Raw genomic sequence first — 18,963 nt, 5'->3', positions numbered from 1 at the left:
ATTTTCCACGGGAAATCTCACAAAATATCTTGCCGTCAAACTTGACTTTAGAGTAGACAAACATGGCAGACGACGGGCAAGAAGAAATGGCGATTATAGTGTTTGGACAGCTTTTTACAGAAAAAGTGTGGGAAAATTGAAGGAAAGATGGCTTTCTGATTGGGTATCGCTTCGTTAAACATGAAAATCTACAGAGCCGACCCTTCCTTTACGCAAAATACACAAGTTGCGTAGGGCCCCCTTGCTCCTCACTATATAAAATAAACATGACGGTGATTTACCATAATGTGAATATATATCTTTATAACATGCAAATCTATGTGTGGCGTCTACTAAATATTTGCGGAGTCATGTGAAAATATTTGTAATAATTATTTATATGTATTCAATAACTGTTTCGGACTCGGACATAACATGCATCTTGACATGGCTATGGCTGCAAAACGAAATTATCCTTCTAGAACAGAAAAAAGTCCCAATCCAGATCTCCAACGTGTTTCGTTCGTTTGTGTTTGTGCTATACATCAATAATCAAAACGTTATTATGTGTGGTTTAACGTATACACTTTCCTGTTCAGTATTACAAGCTGTCATGTAACTCAGGTACTTTAAAAACAATGTCCATTAGTCTAAAATGACCTCATTTAAAGAATGTTTTATGTAGTTTCGTATGTTTACCTGAGCCTTGTTCACTCTAAAAAATGCTTGGTTGTTTCAACCTAGATTTGGGCCAAAATGGACAAAGCCAACTGTTGGGTTCAAATAAAAATGCAACCCAATGGTTGGGTTTGTCCATATTTGACCCAAATTTGGGTTGAAAGAATCATGCTTTTTTTATTATTATCATGTTGTAGGCTAATTTAAATATTAAATCACACATTTAGAAAGCCAATTCAGCTGTGTGTTATAGTTTTTTTCTGACAGCTAGTTGGTGCCAGAACATTACTATTAAAATAGCATTTATTTAGCTGTCAATTAAAATTTGGTTTTAATTTTACTTACTGCCTAATTTAACGTGTTTTAGTTTCCCTTTACATATTTATATACGCCTTTCATAACTTGCAGTTTGTTTATTTGATGGGGGTTTTTTTTAGGTTGGGTTAGTTAGGTTGATTGGGACACTTTTTACCATTGAAATGTCTTTCAACCTGAATTCACCCCTATAGAAAACTGGCAGTTCACCTGGGATAATGAGAACCATTGTGATTATTACTTATGTTTATGGTAAATTGTTGTTTTTTCAAGAATGCACTGCCACCATACAACAGGATTTCTGATCGTCACTAATTCTGATCCAATTAGTTGAATATTTACGATTTGAGACCGGTGCGGCCCTGACGTTCTTCCGAGCAGATTCAGTCTCTCACACACCTCACACCACACAGGAAAATCTGATAAAATAATCTGTAGAATCATCAAGATAATATTGAATAAACTTTACCAAAGGAGACAAACTGGCCCGATTATCTTGTATTGTGTACAAACAAATGAGCCTGTCTCCAAAGTTTATTTTTCATAATAGGGCAGTAGTTTTAAAAGTTTTAATGTGACCCTTTTCTAAGATTTTGCAGCCCTACAAAAAAACACTGAAACTAATAATTATTTTAGAGATATGCAATGATAAAAAGTTCCCAGGACTTAAAAATGTGGGAATTGGTTTAGGATCTGAATACTTGGCAGGACATTTTATCTATGATGACAATTGCACTCTTTATGATGAAAGACGAGACATTTTATCTTGTGAAGTTGGGAGCTTATAAGGAGTACTTTTATATGCAATCTCTTTTATATATCTTTATAATAGATGTACTTTTTATGCGAAATAAAATGTTCCAAAGAGCATTTTTTGTCATGTTGCAGATACTGTGCTTTATAATTAATTATGCAAAAAGTTTTGAACCAGGACGCACTCGTGAATCAAGATTTATACTGTAACACTGGACCAACATTTACTGTGAAGTCTTTGGTAATATGTATATTTATCTGGATTTTAGGGTTCTCCCACCTTTGAAACCACATTCATCCTCTGATAATGCGGCAACATTTGTCTTTGTTCTACTCATCACCGAGACCGTTCCAATGGCCTAGAAGACAGTGACGATATATATCAGAGCGATTCTTATCGGCTTCTCTGTTACTTATGGAGGTTAATGACATTTGGTAGACATTTTGGTAAAGCAGCGTATCATGATTCAGGCCATGATGATGAATTCAGCTAATGGCTTTATTTGATGTCTTATCTTCTTTGTGCCACATGAGCGGACGAGAATATATGAGCAGAGCGCTGAGGCTGATTGACGAAGGAGATCCGTTGTTCACATTTATTGATTGTTGCCATGTGAAATCATTACTGTTCAAAGTAATTGGATATTCATCTTACTGCAGATAAAGAAATGGAAATGTAACAGCTTTGTCAAAAAGACACTGAAAGACATACAGAGAGCGAAATAGACAAAGTGCGCTCAGAAACATTTCTAAAATGCCAAACTTAATGCGCAAGCCACCCATGTATCATGTATTTTCACAGTGTCATTGTAATTTGAGTTAGACCCTCAGCACAGTGCCAATGTAGACAGGTAATAATGCATAAAACAGTTCTGGATATGTCTGTCTACCTGTCTACCAGCTGTCCAAGTTGCCTAAAATAATGGCAATAAGCCTGGCATGTGCCGAAAATGTACGTCAGGCAACAAACATGAACATTGCACAATAAATGTGTAAATAAGCATAAAAAATAGGAATTGTGTTTTATATTATGTTGTTACTGTATGAGTTTTATAGTATATGAAGTTGAGTTTTGCTTTGTTTTAATATTTGTTTTATTTTTTCAGCAAGCACATTTTCCAGTAAACATGAAAAAATAAATTGCACAAGCTATTAAGACAGATAATGTTAAATTCATTTCTTACTCCTCTGCACCCAAGCATAAACTTGAAATGTTAAAATTATACTAAAGAGTCAAAATGTGCTTTTTTTTAAATAACTGAATTTTTGTTGACAGTACAAAATTAATATAAATATGACTAATGCCAAAAGACATGGTTGCCTAAAATGATTTGGAGTCTTAGAGGGAATTTCTTAATAATCAAAACAAATTCAAATTGAAGGCAATTAAAATTAAAAAGTGTTCCTTCAACAATGTTACAGTCTTAAACCCCATCACACTATATTCTCAGTTGTGTCATATTTTAGGAAAATAAAAAAGGGAAACAATTAAAAAGTAAAGCATTTTTTGCTGAGTGTCGCCAGATGAAAAAAAAAGTGGCTTTAGTTAATACAATAAAAAAATAAAAATAAAAAACAGATAGAGTTACAGTTACATGTATAATTAATAAAATGTGTTGTGTAAAGCCAAGTAAAAAAAAGTGTAGAAATCTGAATATAATTAAAGGCCTTGAATGACTGAGCTTGTTCTTTCTTTTGTGCTTAATGATGGGGTATTTAGAAAATTAATCATGTAGTTAAGAAAATACTAGTAAAAGTGACATGTAAAGGCCAAGTATGATAACCCATATTCAGAATTTGTCCTCAGCATTTATGCTGCCTTCACATGCTATCGGATATTCCCTATACTTCCCACTTCTGAAGTCATGATTATGAGCTCATCGCATTAAAATTTTTAGTTGGGGTACATGTCCAAGTTTTGAACTAGGAAACTAGTATTTACGATTATTCTGATAGCACGTGAAGGCACCATTAACCCATCCAAGTTATAGCACACACACACTGCAAACTGTGGACACACACACCTGGAACAGTGGGCAGCCATTCACTGCGGCGCCCGGGGAGCGATTGGGGTTTAGGTGTCTTGCTCAAGGGCACAAAAAGCATGCCCTGCCAGTATTGAGAATCGAACCCACAACCTTTGAGTTACCAGTCTGATCATTAGGCCACGATACTATACATATTAATTTAAACAATATAATTTTAATACTATATATTTAATTCAATAGATATTACAAATCATATTTGAGGAATAGATGCTAACTTACCGTATTTTCCGGACTATAAGTCACACTTTTTTTCATAGTTTTGCTGGTCCTGCGACATAGTCAGGTGCGACTTATATATCAAAATTAATTCATACTGACTGAGATGAACCAAGAGAAAACATTACCGTCTACAGCCGTGAGAGGGCGCTCTAGTTGGCGGAGTTGTACAGAAGCGACACGGAGGATGAAGAAGTCAATGGATTCAGTGATGTGGAATGAGATTGCGGGAGCTTGGTGAACTTGCTTTACCGGTAACTTGTTGGACTCGCTGGCTTATGTTCATTTAGCCTATTCAGCCTCCCAGGTATATGTTCTTTATGCTATTGTGTAGGGTTTCCCACAGAAGTTAAGGTGTAACTTAACTTAGTGTTAGCCTACGCGTCGCCACCATACACATCAGCATAAATGCTCCTGATAAATTATTTGTTATTAAAACATTAGCATTCACAAACCACTGTTAACTTAACATAAAAGCAAGCAGGCTGCGTGCATGGTTTGCCATGACTGAATGCGCGCAAAGTGCACTGCCTTAATAATTCCTAAAAAGCTGACATTGCGATCTCATACATCTCTGTTATTATCAATGAAGCTGACTGCATATTTAATCTTTCATAATATCTTTTAAATCAGAGGATTTGCCAGCATGCAGAATTCAGCACTGAACAAAAAGTCTGTTTTGAGCGGTGAGGGGATTCTATCTTAAATGCTTCTGATTGGCCATTGCGTTAAAAAAAATCAACACATATGTCTGTGATTGGCTACATCGCTCAACGCTGCAAACATGTTACAAATAGAAACTCTGGCCTGTAAATCGTTTATACTTTGTTTTAGTTGTTCTTGTTTCTTTTCTGCAACAGATGTATTATCTAATAATAACAATTTATTAGTTTTTATACGTTTTATTCATAGATATTTTTTATTTAATAGTTTTATTCTCCCGCAGCCCGCACACGCAGAGTGAGTGCATTAGGCTACCGCCCGCGCTCGCACTCGGCCATCAAATCTAGTCCCGCGCCGCACGTCTCTAGATCAAGGGCCCGGCCCCAGTATAGCGGTGGGAAATATCGGGCTCGGGCAGAGAATCTAAGCTCTAAAAAGGACAGAGTAACACGTCGGATATCGCTCAAATAAATTTTTTTGACGACGTAGTTAACCCTCTGGGGTCTAAGGTGTTTTTGGGGTCCTTGAGATGTTTTGACATGACCTGATATTTGTATTTTTTCAGTGTGTTAGGGTTAGGTTAGTGGCAAGCGTGTGTTGCTTCGGCGGCCGCCTTAGTTCCAAAGTGCTGCGGGAAACCCTGTGTTACATTAACATGCCGGACACCTATTCAGCCTGTTGTTCTGTGTGCTATTGTGGAGCTGAATAACTTGCCTTTCCAGATTAAATGTCTGTTCTTGGTCTTGGATTTTGTGAAATAAATGTCTAAATAAATGCAACTTATAGTCCAGTGCGACTTATATGCGTTCATGACACATTTTTTGACTGATGCGACTTATACTACGGAGCGACTTATAGTCCGGAAAATATGGTATGTCTGTAAACATAGGGGGCCATACATGTTTATTTGGGGGCTCAGTTCACAAATCCCTCAGTCCTAATGGGCTACCTAGACCCACGTGGCACACACTGGTCTCACGGCCTTTGTATTGATCTGTTTGGTTGCATCAGCACCAACCAAATTGCTGTGGTCAGACGTTCTATAGCCAAGTACGCTGGGAGTATAACGTGCTGTTATTAGCTTGGCAAGTGCTGAATGTTTAAGTCCCTCAAGACCCGAGAATCTTGGCTCAATCATTGTGAAGCAATTCTGAGCCAGATAAGCAATACTACGATTGAAGTTACACAGTTTGCACTGTTACACTGCTCAGGGAAAGACAATAAAAAGAACATAAAAAATATCAGCCTATGCAAAAAAGCACAGCCATTTTCTCCACCTGTTAGATTAATTGTATTTAAAAAAAAGTTTGCATTTACATTATTCTAAACCCATATGACTGATGAACATCAGCATTTTTTATCGTATTCATAAAAAATAATTAATATTTTCAATACACAAGAACATTTTGTTGTATGATGGAAACAGTCAATATACTGTAGAAATCAACAATCAATAATAGAAAGAACAGAGCCCCTGTTAAAAAAAGAAAAAGAAAGAAAAGAAAACCGTGTTTTTGTCAAAGACTTTGTCCAGATCGAATTCAGAATGATGATCAAAACATAGGCGAAGTAGATCGATCAACACAACCAGAACTTGCACAGTTGTATACCTCTTAGTGGATTCAACATTTCATTTGGAAATGTTAGGCAGTTTTGATTAATATGTTGTTGAATGTTTGATGATCAAATTAGCTTACTTGTGCGTAAACAACTTCAATCTGCTCCTTCTGGTTGTGCAGAATTTCTTCTTCGGCTGTATTTGGATCTTGAGGTGCTGCACTATTTCAGAAGATCTCTAACAGCAGGGAAATACAATAGGGAAGACAAATAAACAAGAAAGCATTTCTTGTTAAATAAATTACAATAAAAGTGGCATGTTAAAAGTGACACAACAAAGTTGTGATTTTAGTCAAACATCTAAATTGAAAACTTTGTTTGACAAAAATAAAGAGACCATAGATTAACAGTTTGTCTATTTGCAACTTTAAATTACATAAAAAGTGAATTATCATAATACTACATTTGTTACACATATGCAGTAGTTAGATTTTGTATACGTTTAAGTCAATGTTGTCCTTTACCGAGTTGAGAAAAAAGGTGGCCAACCAACCAATCAATGAATGACAGTCAAACACTCAAAAAATAAGCTGTTGAACAAACTTAATTAAATTAAGGAAACCTTTTCCACAAAATGGAATTACATTTTTCCAACAAAATCGAATTTGTTCGAAATTATTTGGTGTAATCTTGTTGTATGAACTTAAATTAATTTAGTCAATCCAGCAAGATAGATTAGTTTAGTCTAGTAAGTTTAGTCAGGTTAGTTTTTATCCAACATTATAATTTTAGCTAATTTGACTCTACTAATGCTAGATGTTACTAGTGTTCTATATAATTAAAACCAGTACATAGTAATATTAAATATGACTTGTGCAGGCCTGCGAGTGTGGTTTAATGGAAATAAAGTGTTTACCGAGTGCCCAAACCCTAAACAGTCGCCACTCTTCTGCATAATGGTAACCACAATTTTCAAAAACATTACAGAAAGTCCTCTAAGTTTCTAACATAACTGAACATTAAACACAAACATTAAATATAGCTGCAAGCAGCGATTACGGGCCCAAGCCGGTGGCACCGCCACCCCGGTGCCTTTAGTTGCACTAAAGGCACCAGGGTGGAGGTGCCACTGGCTTGGGCCCTCCATCTCTGCTTGCAGCTATATTTATTTATATATATATATATATATAAAAAAAACCGCCACCCCGGTGCCTTTAGGGTTCTTGTGCACAACGGGCAATAACGTATCTCCGCTTTAGAGCTTGCATCAGTGTGGGTTCTGCAAAAGTGCGCATCGAGGGCGTGAGCACCGTTCTGAAAACTAAAATGAAAATTAGACACCCTACAGTTTCATGGACTTAACGGACACATGAAATCAGCAGCCATTGTAAGTACACAAGACCAAAAATTCATATGAAGTGTGGTATATATATATATTAATTTTTTTAAGGGACAAGACAGATTATTTGACTTGCCTGACCTGATTAGAACAGTGAAAAAAAAAAAAAAAAAAAAATGGGTTGTGCAAAAAGGCGCATTTTTTGCTAGATTTTTTAAAAAGTTTAAATATATCAAAACAGAAAGATTTTTTTACATTTAAAAGCGTGCAATGAAAAACAGGAATAGGGGAGGGGAATGGCCGACAGAGACAGAGAACTTTTGAAACTAAAAAAATAACATCCTAACTTTGACAGAAAGTAGTCTTTGATAATGTTTAAATATACATAAAAATGCAGCATTGAATTAATTGAAATTAGTGTACTTTAAAACACTTGTTTAAAAGAAAAAACACATTTATACATAGTATAAAACACTAGATGGCACAATATACCTATTTTTAATAGTCTTTCTGCCCCCCTCCCCACACAGACAAACACAGGAGGGGCTGTCTGTGTGTGTGGCTGCGATGTCAAGATTGCAGTGTGTGTGTGTGTGTGTGTGTGTGTGTGTGTGTGTGTGTGTGTGTGTGTACGAGGATCGATCGAAAAATGGAGACATAAAAACATACTCCGTCATTTTGTTCATACAGGACATCATTCAAACTGCAAAGTGTTTCCTTATATTTGTGTGCACTTGCAATAAAACACAACATTGTGCTTTTGTTAAACTATAAACTCTTGTCAAACTGTAACATACAAATGTCACCCAACCAAAATCACACACACACACAACAATGTTGACTGTTTTTGTTCTGTTTCAGCAGCGAAAATAGTTAAACAAAGATCACAGCAGAACCATCGCGCATCTCACAGTGTTTTTTCATTAGTGAATGATTCCGCATTTTTAAAGAATCGCTTGACTCAAAGATTCAATGATCAATCCATAAAGATCTGTGTCATTCATGAATGATTCAGTCGTTCGAACGAATGAATCAATGACTCGCTCATTAAGACGGTCGTGTTTTTTCATTAGTGAATGATTCCGCATTTTGAAAGAATCGCTTGACTCAAAGATTCAATGATCAATCCATAAAGATCTGTGTCATTCATGAATGACTCAGTCGTTCGAACGACTCGTTTGAACGAATGAATCAATGACTCGCTCATTAAGACGGTCGCCTGGCGACACCTATAGGAGGTTTAGTGTTATGTTTAAAAGTAGCCTTTCATTCTTTGCAACGATCGTTAATTAACTTATATTTAAAACAATCTTAAAACATTATTTAATGCATTGTTATTTTTCAGTGTAAAATATTTAATTTGATCAGCCACAGGGTAGGCTAACAGTCCTATAGTGTCTTATTATTCTAAATAATTTAATTTATTGATCAAATTTAGAAATTAAAAATGAACTATGAAGCATACATTTAATAAGAGTAGGGTGTGACTAGGTATAGATATTACAATATACAGATATTCAAATATAGTGGGCACTAGCCTATTAAAACCTGAACGTGTCCGCTTAATAAATCGTGAGCTGAATGAGTCGCAGCAAACATCAGCACAAGGAGTCCAATTTCATTAATCATGGGTGAAAAGCTGACTGAAAAGATTAAGAATAATAGGCTATTGAACACGCAATTCAAGCAATCCCACCCCCGAAATGGCGCTATGTTTAAAATTAAACTAAATGCTCACGGCTGCACGGGCAATAACGCGTTCACGGCGAGGAACGAGCAGAACAGAGTGAATGTGTTTTAGTTCATTCCTACTGGACGTCCAGTACTTACTTTGGCTTTTAAGTTAGCGATTTAAAAGCCCCCGCTTTAATTGCACATCGATTAACCGGTAGGAAAATATTCTAACAGTCACTATTTATATAGATACAATATACAATGGGCCTACCCGATTTTGACCACAAGAGGGCAGTATTGCCCTATGTATGACTTATTTTTTGACTTAAAAAGTGCATTCTGGCTGTTTTTTAACTTATACATAATTCTTAAATTGAAATAAAAGAACAAAATGGGTTTAGTTCTGATATTTGTATACTTTTATATAGAAATAAATGGTGTATAATAAATTTTTTAGAAGATATGAGGCTTTTAGTGTTTCCTTTTTTGGACATTACTTTAATCCCTCGCCATAGCAAAACCATTTGAGATATTTAATATCTGTTCACAATTTAGCATCTTTAATGTATTTTCATCATGTTGAAAAAGTTTGGTGTGAATAAAATAAACCACCGCTAAAAACTCGGAGTCTAAAATATACCAAAACTCACATTCAAACCAAAATATCTGACTTCTTGTTGGTCGGAGCTAATGACTGTAAATTAGAAAGTTGTCCGGATCGAAGAGAAGAATATACGTACCGAGTTTGGTTACTGTAGGTAAAACTAATACCCCATTTTTGACTAAAGGTGGCGCTAATGAGCCCCTTACCACGCCCGTTTCTGAAACTTCGCACATGTCTATTACACAATAAATGTCAAATGCATGTTGAGTTTCATGCAATTTGAAGCATGTTAAGAGCCTCAAATGCATCCAAACAGAATATAAAAGTTTAAAGCGTTGCCATGGCGACAGTATTAAAGATATCAATAATCCTTTCACAGGTCTACATCTGTCGTGTGTTTACATTATACAGATGAAGTTTGAAGCAAATCGGGTAAAAATAAGAGGGTGATTTCAAAGCATTTCGAAAGTGACACACTTCCTGCTGCCAGTTGGTGGCGCTATAACTTTGACTCACAATAGTCACATCCATGTGATCGGCCTCTTACAGCGAACACACTGCTGAAGTTTCATCAAGATCAGTTAATGTATGAGGATGTTATAACACACTTCCTGTTTCCAATATTCGCCATAAATTCGTTTCCTCGCCACGGCCAAACCATTCGAGATATCAAAAATCCCCTCGCAATTTAGCATCCTCCATGTCTTGACTTCATGCACACCGAGTTTCGTGGTCATCCGATGAATTCTCTAGGACAAGTGTTTCAAATGCCAGAACATGCGTTTCCATACAGCCCATAATAACCGACTTCCTGTTGGACTGGCGTAAAACTTAGAGCACGAAAGTTGTTCGGCCCGATGAGATCTATACGTGTACCGAGTTTCATATTATTACATGCAAGCGTGTTTGAGATATGGACATGTTTTTGAATCCCATTCCAGGGGGCGCTGGCGAGCCCCCCTGCCACGCCCGGGTCCCAGCTTCAGTCGGGCCCTAATGGCCGCGGGTTCTGACATTTGTGCAAAGTTTCAAGAGTTTTTGAGCACGTTAAGGCCCCCAAAAGTGCCCAAAAGGTAGTAAAATAATAATAATAAAGAATAATAAATAATTAAAGCTGCAAGCAGCGATGAAAGGGCCCTCGCACCCGTGCCAACCGCCACCCGGTGGATTTAGGAAGACAGAGCACGGTGGCCATTGTGCATTTAAGTAGGTAAATATAGGAGTATGTCAAAGTCAGTTACAAAAATGTCCTTTATTATGGGGATAATAGCATGCGTTATCACTCAGATAAGTGTTGCTAGCATGTTTCTAGCATGTTTAGAACTCAATGGCATATTAAATATGTCGCTAGCAATGCATCACAGTTTAAAACGTGTCACTTCCTGTCGACAGTAGGTGGCGCTATTACTTTAACTTAAAATTGTCATGTAGATGTGTTCAGGGCAGGACTCTTATCAAACGTGTGAAGTTTGGGGCCGATTGGACATTGCCTTCTTCAGTAACAACAACTTCCCGTTTCATTGCATTAGCGTGCTTTAGCACTTAGCTAAGAATTGCTAGCATGTTTTAACATGTTTCTAACATGTATATTACTCAATGGCATATTTAATATGTTGCTAGTAATGCATCGCAGTGTTAAACATGTCACTTCCTGTTGCCAGTAGGTGGCGCTATTACTATAACTGAAAAGTGTCATGTAGATGTGTTCAGGGCAGGACTCTTATCAAACGTGTGAAGTTTGGGGCAGATTGGACATTGCCTTCTTGAGTAACAACAACTTCCTCTTTCATTGCATTAGCATGCTTTAGCACTTAGCTAAGAATTGCTAGCATGTTTTAACCGGTTTCTAACATGTTTATTACTCAATGGCATATTTAATATGTTGCTAGTACTGCATCACAGTGTTAACCATGTCACTTCCTGTTGCCAGTAGGTGGCGCTATTACTATAACTGAAAAGTGTCATGTAGATGTGTTCAGGGCAGGACTCTTATCAAACGTGTGAAGTTTGGGGCAGATTGGACATTGCCTACTTGAGTAACAACAACTTCCTGTTTCATTGCATTAGCATGCTTTAGCACTTAGCTAAGAATTGCTAGCATGTTTTAACAGGTTTCTAACATGTTTATAACTCAATGGTTTATTTAATATGTTGCTAGTACAGCATCACAGTGTTAAACATGTCACTTCCTGTTGCCAATAGGTGGTGCTATTACTATAACTGAATATTCTCATGTAAATGTGTTCAGACCAGAACTCTTATTAAACGTGTGAAGTTTGGGGCAGATTGGGCATTCAATGCCTGAGTTACAGCAAATTCCTATTTAATTGCAGTAATAGCATGCTTTAGCACTTAGCTAATGTTTGCTAGCATGTTTTAGCATGTTTCTAGTATGTTGTTAACATGTTTAGCACTTGCTGGCAATTTTGTATATGTTATTAGGAGTCCAAAACAGTGTTAAACATGTCACTTCCTGTTGCCAGCAGGTGGTGCTATGACTGTAACTGAATTTGAGCATGGTCATGTGTTCAGGACAGAACTCTTATCAAACGTGTGAAGTTTGGGGCAGATTGGACATTGTTTACCTGAGTTACAGCAACTTCCTGTTTTATGGCGAAACATCAAAATTTGTCAGGCCGCCGAGGACACGCCCTTCGACGAAAACTCAAGATCTTCGCAATTTAACGTTGCAAAGGCCTTAAGATTACACTCACCAAATTTGAAGATGATCAGATTAAAACTGTAGGAGGAGTTCGTTAAAGTACGAGGCCTGAAAATGGCAAAAACTGCACAAAAATCAGAGAGGAAGTTCAAAATGGCTGACTTCCTGTTGTGTTTAAGGCTATGCTCCAAGAGACTTTTTTGTCAAAAATGTCCTTTATTATGGGGATAGTAGCATGTGTTATCACTCAGATAAGTGTTGCTAGCATGTTTTAGCATGTTTCTAGCGTGTTTAGAACTCAATGGCATATTAAATATGTCGCTAGTAATGCATCACAGTGTAAAACGTGTCACTTCCTGTCGATGTTAGGTGGCGCTATTACTTTAACTTATAATTGTCATGTAGATGTGTTCAGGGCAGAACTCTTATCAAACGTGTGAAGTTTGGGGCAGATTGGACATTGCCTTCTTCAGTAACACCAACTTCCTGTTTCATTGCATTAGCGTGCTTTAGCACTTAACTAAGAATTGCTAGCATGTTTTAACATGTTTCTAACATGTTTCTAACTCAATGGCATATTTAATATGTTGCTAGTACTGCATCACACTGTTAAACATGTCACTTCCTGTTGCCAGTAGGTGGCGCTATTACTATAACTGAATATTCTCATGTACATGTGTTAAACATGAGAATATTCAACCGTGTGAAGTTTGGGGCAGATTGGACATTCAATGCCTCAGTTACAGCAAATTCCTATTTAATTGCATTAATAGCATGATTTAGCACCTAGCTAATGTTTGCTAGCATGTTTTAGCATGTTTCTAGTATGTTGTTAACATGTTTAACACTTGCTGGCACTTTTTTGTATGTTATTAGGAGTCCAAAACAGTGTTAAACATGTCACTTCCTGTTGCCAGCAGGTGGCGCTATGACTGTAACTGAATTTGAGCATGGTCATGTGTTCAGGACAGAACGCTTATCAAACGTGTGAAGTTTGGGGCAGATTGGACATTCAATGCCTGAGTTACAGCAAATTCCTATTTAATTGCAGTAATAGCATGCTTTAGCACTTAGCTAATGTTTGCTAGCATGTTTTAGCATGTTTCTAGTATGTTGTTAACATGTTAAGCACTTGCTGGCAATTTTTTATATGTTATTAGGAGTCCAAAACAGTGTTAAACATGTCACTTCCTGTTGCCAGCATGTGGCGCTATGACTGTAACTGAATTTGAGCATGGTCATGTGTTCAGGACAGAACGCTTATCAAACGTGTGAAGTTTGGGGCAGATTGGACATTCAATGCCTGAGTTACAGCAAATTCCTATTTAATTGCAGTAATAGCATGCTTTAGCACTTAGCTAATGTTTGCTAGCATGTTTTAGCATGTTTCTAGTATGTTGTTAGCATGTTAAGCACTTGGTGGCAATTTTTTATATGTTATTAGGAGTCCAAAACAGTGTTAAACATGTCACTTCCTGTTGCCAGCAGGTGGCGCTATGACTGTAACTGAATTTGAGCATGTCATGTGTTCAGGACAGGACTCTTATCAAACGTGTGAAGTTTGGGGCAGATTGGACATTGTTTGCCTGAGTTACAGCAACTTCCTGTTTCATGGCGAAACATCAAAATTTGTCAGGCCGCCGAGGACACGCCCTTCGACGAAAACTCTAGATCTTCGCAATTTAACGTCGCAAAGGCCTTAAGATTACACTCACCAAATTTGAAGATGATCAGATTAAAACTGTAGGAGGAGTTCGTTAAAGTACGAGGCCTGAAAATGGCAAAAACTGCACAAAAATCAGAGAGGAAGTTCAAAATGGCTGACTTCCTGTTGTGTTTAAGGCTATGCTCCAAGAGACTTTTTTGTAGGTATTGGGTCATTACATGTATGTACCGAATTTCGTACACATACGTGAAACGTAGCGGGAGGCGCACTCCGTTGAACCTTTATAGGTGGCGCTATCGAGCCATTTTACCCCGCCCAATTCTGAAACGCATATCAGATGTCAATTTTCGCCAGTTCTGACGCGTGTGCAAATTTTCGTGAGTTTTCGTGCATGTTTAGGCCCTCAAAAATGCGATCAAATGCGGAAAATAATAATAATAATAATAATAATAATAATAATTAAAGCTGCAAGCAGCGATGAAAGGGCCCTCGCACCCGTGCCACCGCCAACCAGTGGCTTTAGGAAGACAGAGCACGGTGGGCAATGTGCATTTAAGTAGGTAAAAATAGGAGTAGTATGTCAAAGTCAGTTACAAAAATGTCCTTTATCATGGGTATAATAGCATGCGTTATCACTCAGATAAGTGTTGCTAGCATGTTTTAGCATGTTTCTAGCATGTTTAGAACTCAATGGCATATTAAATATGTCGCTAGCAATGCATCACAGTTTAAAACGTGTCACTTCCTGTCGACAGTAGGTGGCGCTATTACTTTAACTTAAAATTGTCATGTAGATGTGTTCAGGGCAGGACTCTTATCAAACATGTGAAGTTTGGGGCAGATTGGACATTGTCTTCTTCAGTAACAATAACTTCCCGTTTCATTGCATTAGCATGCTTTAGCACTTAGCTAAGAATTGCTAGCATGTTTTAACAGGTTTCTAACATGTTTATTACTCAATGGCATATTTAATATGTTGCTAGTACTGCATCACAGTGTTAACCATGTCACTTCCTGTTGCCAGTAGGTGGCGCTATTACTATAACTGAAAAGTGTCATGTAGATGTGTTCAGGGCAGAACTCTTATCAAACGTGTGAAATTGGGGCAAATTGAACATTCAATGCCTGACAGCAAATTCCTATTTAATTGCAGGAATAGCATGCTTTAGCACTTAGCTAATGTTTGTTAGCATGTTTTAGCATGGTTCCCGTGTGTTGTTAACATGTTCAGCACTTGCTGGCAATTTTTTATATTTTATTAGGAGTCCAAAATGGTGTTAAACATGACACTTCCTGTTGCCAACAGGTGGCGCTATTACTCTAACTGATTATTCTCATGTAGATGTGTTCAGGGCAGGACTCTTATCAAACCTGTGAAGTTTGGGGCAGATTGGACATTGCCTACTTGAGTAACAACAACTTCCTGTTTCATTGCATTAGCATGCTTTAGCACTTAGCTAAGAATTGCTAGCATGTTTTAACATGTTTCTAACATGTTTATAACTCAATGGTTTATTTAATATGTTGCTAGTACAGCATCACAGTGTTAAACATGTCACTTCCTGTTGCCAATAGGTGGCGCTATTACTATAACTTAATATTCTCATGTAAATGTGTTCAGGACAGAACTCTTATCAAACGTGTGAAGTTTACAGCAAATTCCTATTTAATTGCAGTAATAGCATGCTTTAGCACTTAGCTAATGTTTGCTAGCATGTTTTAGCATGTTTCTAGTATGGTGTTAACATGTTTAGCACTTGCTGGCAATTTTGTATATGTTAATTAGGAGTCCAAAACGGTGTTAAACATGTCACTTCCTGTTGCCAGCAGGTGGCGCTATGACTGTAACTGAATTTGAGCATGGTCATGTGTTCAGGACAGAACGCTTATCAAACGTGTGAAGTTTGGGGCAGATTGGACATTGTTTGCCTTAGTTACAGCAACTTCCTGTTTCATGGCGAAACATCAAAATTTGTCAGGCCGCCGAGGACACGCCCTTCGACGAAAACTCTAGATCTTCGCAATTTAACGTCGCAAAGGCCTTAAGATTACACTCACCAAATTTGAAGATGATCAGATTAAAACTGTAGGAGGAGTTCGTTAAAGTACGAGGCCTGAAAATGCCAAAAACTGCACAAAAATCAGAGAGGAAGTTCAAAATGGCTGACTTCCTGTTGTGTTTAAGGCTATGCTCCAAGAGACTTTTTTGTAGGTATTGGGTCATTACATGTATGTACCGAATTTCGTACACGTACGTGAAACGTAGCGGGAGGCGCACTCCGTTGAAACTTTATAGGTGGCGCTATCGAGCCATTTTACCCCGCCCAATTCTGAAACGCATATCAGATGTCAATTTTCGCCAGTTCTGACGCGTGTGCAAATTTTCGTGAGTTTTCGTGCATGTTTAGGCCCTCAAAAATGCGATCAAATGCGGAAAATAATAATAATAATAATAATAATAATAATAATAATAATAAACAGAGCAATTCCAATAGTGTCCTCGCACCATCGGTGCTCGGGCCCTAATTAAAGCTGCAAGCAGCGATGAAAGGGCCCTCGCACCCGTGCCACCGCCACCCGGTGGCTTTAGGAAGACAGAGCACGGTGGGCGATGTGCATTTAAGTAGGTAAAAATGGGAGGAGTATGTCAAAGTCAGTTACAAAAATGTCCTTGATTATGGGGATAATAGCATGCGTTATAACTCAGATAAGTGTTGCTAGCATGTTTGAGCATGTTTAGAACTCAATGGCATATTAAATATGTCGCTAGTAATGCATCACAGTGTAAAACGTGTCACTTCCTGTCGACAGTAGGTGGCGCTATTACTTTAACTTAAAATTGTCATGTAGATGTGTTCAGGGCAGGACTCTTATCAAACGTGTGAAGTTTGGGGCAGATTGAACATTGCCTTCTTCAGTAACACCAACTTCCTGTTTCATTGCATTAGCGTGCTTTAGCACTTAGCTAAGAATTGCTAGCATGTTTTAACAGGTTTCTAACATGTATATAACTCAATGGCATATTTAATATGTTGCTAGTACTGCATCACAGTGTTAAACATGTCACTTCCTGTTGCCAGTAGGTGGCGCTATTACTATAACTGAAAAGTGTCATGTAGATGTGTTCAGGACAGGACTCTTATCAAACGTGTAAAGTTTGGGAAAGATTGGACATTGCCTTCTTTAGTAACAACAACTTCCTCTTTCATTGCATTAGCATGCTTTAGCACTTAGCTAAGAATTGCTAGCATGTTTTAACAGGTTTCTAACATGTTTATAACTCAATGGCATATTTAATATGTTGCTAGTACAGCATCACAGTGTTAAACATGTCACTTCCTGTTGCCAGTTGGTGGCGCTATTACTATAACTGAAAAGTGTCATGTAGATGTGTTCAGGACAGGACTCTTATCAAACGTGTAAAGTTTGGGAAAGATTGGACATTGCCTTCTTTAGTAACAACAACTTCCCCTTTCATTGCATTAGCATGCTTTAGCACTTAGCTAAGAATTGCTAGCATGTTTTAACAGGTTTCTAACATGTTTATAACTCAATGGCATATTTAATATGTTGCTAGTAAAGCATCACAGTGTTAAACATGTCACTTCCTGTTGCCAGTTGGTGGCGCTATTACTATAACTGAATATTCTCATGTAAATGTGTTAAACATGAGAATATTCAACCGTGTGAAGTTTGGGGCAGATTAAACATCCAATGCCTGAGTTACAGCAAATTCCTATTTAATTGCATTAATAGCATGATTTAGCACCTAGCTAATGTTTGCTAGCATGTTTTAGCATGTTTCTAGTATGTTGTTCACATGTTTAACACTTGCTGGCACTTTTTTGTATGTTATTAGGAGTCCAAAATAGTGTTAAACATGTCACTTCCTGTTGCCAGCAGGTGGCGCTATGACTGTAACTGAATATGAGCATGGTCATGTGTTCAGGACAGAACTCTTATCAAACGAGTGAAGTTTGGGGCAGATTGGACATTCAATGCCTGAGTTACAGCAAATTCCTATTTAATTGCAGTAATAGCATGCTTTAGCACTTAGCTAATGTTTGCTAGCATATTTTAGCATGTTTCTAGTATGTTGTTAACATGTTAAGCAGTTGCTGGCAATTTTTTATATGTTATTAGGAGTCCAAAACAGTGTTAAACATGTCACTTCCTGTTGCCAGCAGGTGGCGCTATGACTGTAACTGAATTTGAGCATGGTCATGTGTTCAGGGCAGAACTCTTATCAAACGTGGGAAGTTTGGGGCAGATTGGACATTGTTTGCCTGAGTTACAGCAACTTCCTGTTTCATGGCGAAACATCAAAATTTGTCAGGCCGCCGAGGACACGCCCTTCGACGAAAACTCTAGATCTTCGCAATTTAACGTCGCAAAGGCCTTAAGATTACACTCACCAAATTTGAAGATGATCAGATTAAAACTGTAGGAGGAGTTCGTTAAAGTACGAGGCCTGAAAATGGCAAAAACTGCACAAAAATCAGAGAGGAAGTTCAAAATGGCTGACTTCCTGTTGTGTTTAAGGCTATGCCTCAAGAGACTTTTTTGTAGGTATTGGGTCATTACATGTATGTACCGAATTTCGTACACATACGTGAAACGTAGCGGGAGGCGCACTCCGTTGAACCTTTATAGGTGGCGCTATCGAGCCATTTTACCCCGCCCAATTCTGAAACGCATATCAGATGTCAATTTTCGCCAGTTCTGACGCGTGTGCAAATTTTCGTGAGTTTTCGTGCATGTTTAGGCCCTCAAAAATGCAATTAAATGCGGAGAAGAATAATAATAATA

The 18,963-nt window shown here is 37.7% G+C and overlaps 1 long non-coding RNA gene across 1 annotated transcript in view; it reads right to left on the bottom strand.

The window, feature by feature from the left end:
* LOC307008535 overlaps window positions 1-18,963 on the bottom strand; it is a 176,943-nt gene that overhangs the window by 113,280 nt on the left and 44,700 nt on the right. Inside the window, exon 2 of the long non-coding RNA XR_013799847.1 lies at window positions 6,350-6,447. This is a non-coding gene — a long non-coding RNA (uncharacterized lncRNA). The remainder of the gene's footprint in view (window positions 1-6,349; window positions 6,448-18,963) is intronic.

The sequence above is a fragment of the Phoxinus phoxinus genome (genome assembly GCF_949152265.1).
Source record: "Phoxinus phoxinus genome assembly, chromosome: 12".
Lineage (NCBI taxonomy): Eukaryota > Metazoa > Chordata > Actinopteri > Cypriniformes > Leuciscidae > Phoxinus > Phoxinus phoxinus.
Note: the sequence above shows the minus strand (reverse complement) of the source record. Positions and strands in the feature narration are given on the sequence as shown.